Here is a 9,552-nt window from a genome sequence, read left to right as displayed (position 1 = left end):
TCATTGGACTAACGCGACTGGGATCTTACCGAAGCCAGAGAGAACTGACTGGGGGAAAATCGATTAGGAGAGAATTGAGTGGATCAACGTGCACTACAAAAAATTTTACTTTTAGTCACAAGAAAATTTGTGACCAATCATAAATTATCATTCCTATGTTGTGACTAAAAGGTCTGTAGCTAAAAGTATTAGTCACAAAAATTATAATTTATTGTGACTAAATGTGTTTTTAGTCACAATACTTATGGTGACTAAAACTAAATTAGTGACAATTTGTAGGTAAATACTATGTTTTAATCACAAGTAAGTTTTTGTTGTGACTAAAAGTCGCATTTAGTCACAAAAAATTTACATTGTTACTAAAAAGTTGTCACTAAAATTAGTATTTTTTTGTAGTTGTGGCTAGGATCTCATCGAAACTAAAACGAAGAAACCGTTGAGAAGACCATCAAACCTGTAGAGCATGACAGACAAAGTTTTCCCTCGAAACTAGCAACGAACCCTCCCGATGAAAACCCCAACCAAACCCAATTATAGGGTCGGCGGAGTCTAATCTGGACGAAGAAAGAAGAAATGGGAACGTGAGAGAGAAAACCTAAGAAATAACATTTAATTTTCCATTGGTTAAATAATAAGACTTGCATTGAGGATCTTTAGTATTGAAATCAATTTTTTTATTGTTATTTTTTTTTTTACTGTAAACTATATTTAACATTATAAAAAACATAACTTTACATCAAATTTTAACTTGTTATATATTATGTAAAAAAAATAAGCTCCATTAACTGCTGTATATAGAGTGAAAGTACTCGTGTTTGAATTGTGGATATTTTTTTAAATAGTAATTTAGTATCAGCTGGTCATACAACATATTATAGCAAATTCTACAATTTTAATCATAGTCAAATAATATACATATTACAATATATACATGCAAAATATAAATTAAGGCGGAAATGTTTAAAGAGGTATAAACACACACGTACTATACTGGTATACGCACACATTCATAGTGGAGATTATTCAACTTGATTGACTTAATTTATTATATTAATGATCAAGCTAGCTGTTCAATGGAAGAGATATACATCAACAAAAACAGATATTATTTTGAGTTATCAATTTTGTTTTAATACTTTTAGTAATGTTGCCCTTAGTTTGGTTTTCTTACCCTTTCTAGGATATTTTTCTTATCAAACAGCTGGAACAAGAAAGGTTATTACAATTATTTTTGAATTGGGAAAGGTTACAACTTGATCTAAACATATGTCCATATCATATTTTGTTTAAGGAAATTAAAATATATTATTATTATTATTAATTGAAAAATCAATATGTCAGTATGCTGACTGACAACCGGCGGCGTCTGTTTTTAGCAAATTAATTATCAAATTACAGTTGGTCCATCCAGATTGTACGTAGTAAATCAGAAATATCTTAGCTTATAGATATTTGGATCTACCATGTATGTATATAAATATCTAAGCTTATATTTTCTATACAGGAATTATATTATTATTGTGGTTAAAAGTTCTTACTTATTTTTGAGTCATTTTTCAAAAATCACTCAGTCTATTTAAAAATATTAATTTATATATATATATATATATATCACTTCAGATTTTGTACAGTACTCAAACCACAATATGATTTTGATGGTTTGTGGTGTTTCTTTTGTCGAAAATTTAAAAGAAAAATTAAAGTGGAATATGCTATAGGAATCATATCCTATAGTATCATTGGGTAATTGAAGTGGATAAAAAGATTGAGGTACAAACAAATTTCCAAAAGGTGTATGCATACCTCGTTATTCTTTGTGCGACAAACTTAAAAATTTTGGTTTTTTTAGAACAAAAACTGTGGACTGTCATGCATACAAAATAGGGTTGATGGGGGATTAAGCAGCAGTGAGACATAGATTGGTTTCACAGCTTGGAGTGGGTTGTAATAGTTTTGAAGTGCAATACATCTTTCAAACATGCCTAAAAAAATTAAAAATAATAATAATAGAGGAGTGCTAAGGGAACTCTCTATCCTATTCTTTTTGCACTATCTCTTTAATGTGATAACAAAAGTTATATTTTTAGTAAGAGTTATTTTTTTTTTTAATAATTAGTTATGATATATATTCTCATGTTATTACGATTAATTATGCTATTACTACTTTTAATATAATTATTCTACTAATTTTTGTTTATAAAAGAATTAACCATATTAAGAATACAATAAACATATACATATATTTTAAAATAACAAAAAAGTAACAATTAATATTTATATACAAATTTTAAGTTTTTTTTCTTTTTAAGAAATTATGCCATATAAAAATTAATACAGCTTAAATCTTTTTTTCTTTCTAAAAAAGTAATAATTTATTTATGATTATTATAATTATATTATTTATAAATATAAATACACCAATAAATCATCTAATATATATATGTAATTAAATACTTTTATTTATAATCTTTGTTGTATTTACATGTACTTTTTTTTTCTTTTTCATATAGAGTATTGCATATATATAAATATATATATTAGTAGAATAGACACATACTATCTGATGTACTCATCTTAATATTAACATTTTCTTATTATAATTTAATATATAGTGAAAGTAGGTATATATATAAGATAAATAATAGTTCAAGCATTTATCTATATATATTCTACTGTAAAAAGCATAACAAATTAATTAAAAAAAATTGAGCTACTATAATAATTTTTTTTTTTCTATCATTGACTTTTTTTTTCTTCTAAAAAAATACATTGACCTAGTATATTAATTTTTTTAAAACAATAGTATATTAATTTATTGAACTTTTATGATATATTAAATAAACAAATAATTAAAAAATAATGTATTAAAAGTGGAGTAAATTTTCACTTGTATAAGAAGAATAAAAAACAACTTAAAGAGTGATCAATCAGAAAAAAAAACTAATACTGTATAATAAAAGAACTAATAAAATATAAAATAGTACAAAAAATTAATAATAATAGTTTTAAGTCATTGATTTTTTTTTATTTTTTAATTGTATTAACTTTTGTATACATTAAATTTATTATAGTTTTTACTTTTAAGAAAAATAAAAATTTGCCATTAATCTATGTATAATTTAAATATATGTATTGTACATTTTTAATTTTTTTTAACGTGGTTATTTTTCCTTCCAAATATATATATATATATATATATTTTCTAGTGATTAAGTAAAAATAAAAAATTAATGAAATAATTAAATTATAATAAATAATTAGTTATTATAAAATAATTTAGTTAGAGTGGCATAATTGTAATAACATTAGAATATTATAGTTAAATATTAAATAAAAACAAACCTTACACTACAAAATTTAACATTTGTCATTACATTAAAGAGAAAATGTAAAAGAAAGTGTGATAGAAAGTCTCGTTAGCACTCTTCCTAATAATATGTTCACTCATGCACCACAATATTCTGAAAAGAAAATGCACCCTAATAATATTGCACTCATTACTCTAGATAAACGTGATTAATTAATGCATATTTTGAGTGCACTACCATTATTTTTTTAAAATGTCATAAATTAAAAAAGAAATGCTACTAAAATATAATTTCTAAAAAAAAAAATTATTTGTACCACATAAAATTAATTTTATTTTAATAATTTTTATTTCACATAAAATATATATCTTTAATTTATATTAATTTTTTAATTTCTTTTCTTCCTTCTCATATTCTTAAAAATATATATTTATAAAATAAAAAAATATTCATTTTTTTTAAATATTAAGGCAAAACATTAAAATATAATATTATATAAAATTTTATTAGAAAAAAATTAAAAACAATTATACATGAATTTTTTAAAAAAAAAATGTGAAAATAAAATTAAAATAACTATTGATATTAAGAGAAAATGATGTGAAAAAGAAATTTTGAAAAAAATATTAAAAAGTAATTTTTAAAAATTAATTTAAATTATTTTTTTTAACTTTGAGTCTACTTATAATAACTTTATTGATTTTCCTCTGTAAATTAAATATCATTTTGTTTTTCGAATATTGGATTTTATAAATTTATAACCATACATATGTTATAATTTTATAAAAAAAATAGTTACAAAATAATTACAAACTATTATTCGTATTAAATATTCATATTTTTCATTTTTTTTATTATTATTTTTTTAAAAAAAATTGCAGTGCTGTCTGTAGTTCTTCCTTAAAATAATTTCACACAACTAAAATATAAAGTTAAGCTTAAAAGGGATGTGAAGGATGCTACTCAAAATCTATGAAAGGATGTTACTCTTCAAATGAATTGCAAGCAATGATTGTCTATCTCAGTTTGCGATGGGCACTCAACAAGGTTTAATTCAAGTTCACACTATTTAATTTTGAAACGAATATTCTTGTGAATTCTATCAATTGTGTACTTGTGTTATGTGTATCATCTAGTGTGTTTGTAACTCATTCTCTGATTGATAGATGATAAGAGTGTTACCTATAGCTTTTGGGTTAGATGAAGATTATTGTACTTAATTGGAGGATGTTACTTTTCTCATTTGATGTAATGAATATTATATTATATATTATTAATAATAGTAATATATTTTTTAAAGAAAAACTCCCATCAGAAAATACCCATATGAGTGGCATTTGATCAATGATTAATTAAAAATGTCATATATTTTTACGTACCACTCGTATCACATATTTTAATGGGGGTTTTTCAATAATATACTTAAAATTGATTTTATTTATAAAAATGCCTTTAAGAAAATTATTTGCACAAATACCGTTGTGCCACGTCAACATACATACCGAAATTTAAAATAATTACCGAAAATGGAAAAAAAACTAGAAAAATCGCGTTTCCAGAAATTTTCACTTTTTGAGAGTTTTTAAAAAAGTAACCATTTAGTTACTTTTTCTGTGAATAAAATATTAATTAGTTACTTTTTCATTAAAAATTTTATTTCAGAATTTTATACATATATAATAAAATAATCGTGAGAAACATATATTTTTCTGTCTCTAAACAAGAATGACTAATATTATAAGTAACTTTTTTGTTTCTTTTTTATACTTTTAGGCTATATTATGTTATTTTATTGCTTAAGATACCTTAAGGTTCCTTTTCCAAAAAAAAAAAAAATGCCTTAAGGTTAACTTTTTTTTTTTATTGTAACTCATATGAAGTTTACTATTCAATTTATTTATAATTTTTTTTTTATCAATTTATTAAAATAATTTTATAAAAATAAATTTATTTTTATTTAATATTATAATGTCTAAATATAATAATAATAATAAAATATATTTTTGTGGAAATGGGGTTTTGGGGTTTCTCTGAATTTTTTAGAAAAATATTACATTTACTTTGGTTCTCCTTGGACTTGGAGAGTTTGGAAGTGGGCAACAAGGGGGCCGATTTGTGGGTTCCAGAATGACTTAAGGGGCCACGAACATGCATTTTTGACGAAGCAGCAGAAGAATGAGATAGGAAAAACTTGAGACAGCCTCGGGGAGCTTCGATGGAGATAGAAGAAGATGGCTCAATAGTGGTTTTGAAGATGGCGGCATTGAGATTCTGCAACGGATTCCGAATACTCTGCTTCTGCTTATTCTTTTTCTTCCTCCGATGAGTCTTGGTCGTCGCCGCGGACGATGACGATGCCGGTGAAGGAGAAGGTTTCGTTGGGAGCTTGGATGATGAGAATGGTCGGCTCATTAATGCGAAGTGGAACAATTGAAACGGTATGGTGGAACGGTATAAAACCCTATTAATTAAAACAACGTCAAATTCTTAATTAAAATAAAAACAACGGTTCCTGATGCAAAAAATTCTATTTTAATTCAATTAATAATTTAATTATTTTTTAACCACTCGTAATATGTAATACTCAAAGTTAATATATATTTCCATTAAAAAAAGTTTATATACTGAAAAATTAAATTTATCCAAAAACTAATTTGAATGATTCTAAGTTTAAAACTTAAGTATTAAAATTGAATGTAAATCAAGAACACAAAAAGTTTACAAGTTTACCCTTATATTGGAAACAAATTCTAACTAAGTATTGATTGGGGTCCCTTAAATCAAATAAAGTAACCTTCACTATGACATCAATTGGAATACAATCTCCAATCCTAATTACAAATCAAACTAAGAAAATTGAAGAAAATTCATACAAAACTTATAGATATTTACAATCAAGTACAAAGATCTAAGTCTTCTTAGATCGATGAAGGCAACACCCCTTTGCTTCAATTCAGTTGAAATCCCTTTGGCAGTTTCATCTGAACTCCCTTTAGCAGTTTTATCTACACTCTCTTCAGACAATACAGATAAATATTTATTCTTCAGTTCATGACACTACTAGAAATGTCACTTTTGGTAGCACATTTTTGTGCTGGCAAAAGTTTGGTATTACGCTGGTAAAATACAATTTACTTTTGATGTGTTGGCAAACGGGGTTGGCAAATCAATATTAGTATTAGAACTTTTGCCAGCACAAAATGAAAAGTGCTGGCAAAAATGACTTTTCCCAGCGCATAAATGCCCTGGTAAAAGTTAGACTTTAGCCATTGCAAATGTGCGTCGGTAATGTTGGAAATTATTTTACCAGGATCTTAGATCTACTCACAAGTATGTTTATTAACATCCTAAATAAGAACTTTCTAAAACGATAAATTAAACACATATAAAGTTTAAGAAACCTTACATTGGGTGCATCGGAATAATATGACTCCTTCCGTTTAGATATCTAGCCCTTAATTCCTTTCTGTAGCAGAGCATTATCAATATCTGAACCTGGATCTCTTTCTCTGAATCTTTGATGCTGAAACTCCTTTGCTGATGATCTTTCTTCACGATCTTCCTCACTATGATTGAGGTATCACTTGATGTGTGTGGGCACTACTCATACACTAAGGATTTTGAAATTATCAAGAGGGAAGAGAAAGAAGAAGTGGCAGCTAAAGATAGGGAGAGAGAAAGCTCAGGTTTTCTAAGAAGTGTTTTTCCTGAAGCCTTCACTATCTATTTATAGCATTCCACTAGGGTTAGATTTGAATTATATGGCATTAAAATAATGAAAAAATCAACTTAAAATAGACTGAAAGGTGGCCGACCATACACTTAATGGATTGGGCCTTGCTTTTTGCAATTTTGCAATTTTAACACCTTTTGTATCTGATTTTCTCAAAAATGCCAATTTCCTAATTCAACCATTTAAATGCCAATTCTAACTATTTAATAACTATAAATAATTATTAAATAATATTGTCATTTATCATATTTATTAATTGAACCATACAAAGTATCATAATTAACAAATATGCCCCTATAAACTCTTTCTTTACAATTTCGTCCTTACTTAGTGAAAATTTCACAAATAGACATAGTCTAAATTGAGAATTATAATTGATTAATCAAAACCAATTATATGAGTCTTACAAGCAATATTATCTCAACTAGTAGGGGGATCATGGGTCTATATAACCGAGCTTCCAATAAGTAGATCAAGAATTTAGCACTAAAATTCACTAACTTATTAATTCTTCGTTGAATCCACGCATAGAACTTAGAATTGCACTCTTAGTATATAGAATGCTCTATATGTTCCACCATATAGACACATCATTAGTTATCCATTGTTATAATCCTAATGTGATCAATGATCCTCTATATGAATGATCTACACTGTAAAGGGATTAGATTACCGTTACACCCTACAATGTATTTATTCCTTAAAACACTTGACCCCGTATAAATGATATTTCAGCTTATGTGAAATGAGTACTCCACCATTTATGTTCGTTTGGTCAAGCTCGAAGGAGATCATCCTTTGCTTACTATTCGCCAGATAGAAGCTATAGATTCCATGTTTATGCTAGCGCTCCCACTCAATTGCACTACCGTGTTCCCAAAATGTACGTATCACCCTGACCTAAAAGTAGGCTTAACTAACAAATCAAAGAACACGAATAGCCTTTCAAGATTGAGCCTAATCATAACAGGATTAAGAACATTTGATCTAGGATCAACTAGGCGATATTGACTTGAATAGATATTACGGTAAGTTTAATAAATCTAAGTCAAAGTTCAATATCGGTCCCTTCCGATGCATACTCCATGCATCCAACCTGAGCTTTACTTTAACCAATGTTCTGGAAAGAACATAGTATTTCTCCAAATACAAGTAAACTCTTGTTGTAGATTATCATATCAGTAAAACCCTGTGTCTGATAAATCTAGGAAACTTTATTCACATAGTCATGTTTACTTTCCAATGTGTTGACGGCACAATAAACAGGATCAAGTATGTGAAAAGGGTTTCAGATGAATTTATACATTATGTACATATAATCATGAAATAAATCATGTGAACCATGCAACATTAAATTTTGTTTCTGATCTATATTAATAAGTAAATTTGATTATATTGAAATGAGTTTTATTTACGACATAAAACCCAACAGGTAAAACTTTGACCTTTTTGTCAGCGCAGTTTGCGAAATGCGCTGGAAAAAGTTACTTTTACCAGCGTAGTAGCGAACTTACATATATGTGATATGTATGAGCTCCAAAAAAAAAATATAACATACCTACACTACTACTAAAACATCCTGTAGAGGCAGTTTTTAAGGCCTTTCAGCGTCGGTTTTGGCAAAATTCGCTATCGACGCTGATCAAGGTAACGATGTAAGGTCTAAAATAACCGACGCCATAGGGGGACATATGACGTCAGTTACTTTCTAGGAACCGACGTCATATGGGTTATATGGCGTCGGTTCCTAGCCAATAATTGACGCCATATGTACCCCTAGGAACCGACGCCAAAAGCCCTAAGGATTATTTTTTTCAGTTTATTTTAATTAATTTAATTTATTTAAATATTATATTATTTAATTTAAATTTAAATTAAATATTTTTTTAATTGGTAAATTAAATATTATTTAAATTAATTTTATGTAGCCAATATACCTAATTTCATTTCATAGAAGCAATTAAATAAATTAAAATTACATATTACACTAATATTGTAAAATTAGTTCAAGTATTAACAAGTTAATAAATCTAACTACAAGTTAACCTAAAAAAATAAGCTAGTGAAGAAAAATTCTTAGGCCTTTCAGCATCAATCGTCCAAGTCTTGGTGAATCACCGCCATCAGTCGTTCTATCCACTGTGGTTATACTGGTAATAATTGGTTTTTGGATTGTATTCCTGCTTGTCTCCAAACTGTACAAAAATATAAAAATTTATATTAGTTTATACATATTATTATTTGTTATTATAAGAAATACTATAATCAATAACTAAAATTTACAGCTTTTTGATCTTGTATGTAACGGTTGGGGTTTGCACGTGCGACGACGTCAGTCATGTATTTTAAAACATAAAAACCATATTTTTGGTTTTTTAGGTTGTCTTGGACAAGTTGCTAGTGAAATTCCTAGCCACGACCCAAGGTACGCATTTGATGTCCCTATATATTCGTATGCTCTGTTTGAAAAGTTATATTAACATTTCAATTCATTAGTTAATTAAATAATTT

This window comes from Cannabis sativa, chromosome 1 (genome assembly GCF_029168945.1).
Source record: "Cannabis sativa cultivar Pink pepper isolate KNU-18-1 chromosome 1, ASM2916894v1, whole genome shotgun sequence".
NCBI classification, from domain to species: domain Eukaryota; kingdom Viridiplantae; phylum Streptophyta; class Magnoliopsida; order Rosales; family Cannabaceae; genus Cannabis; species Cannabis sativa.
This window is presented reverse-complemented; position numbering follows the sequence as displayed.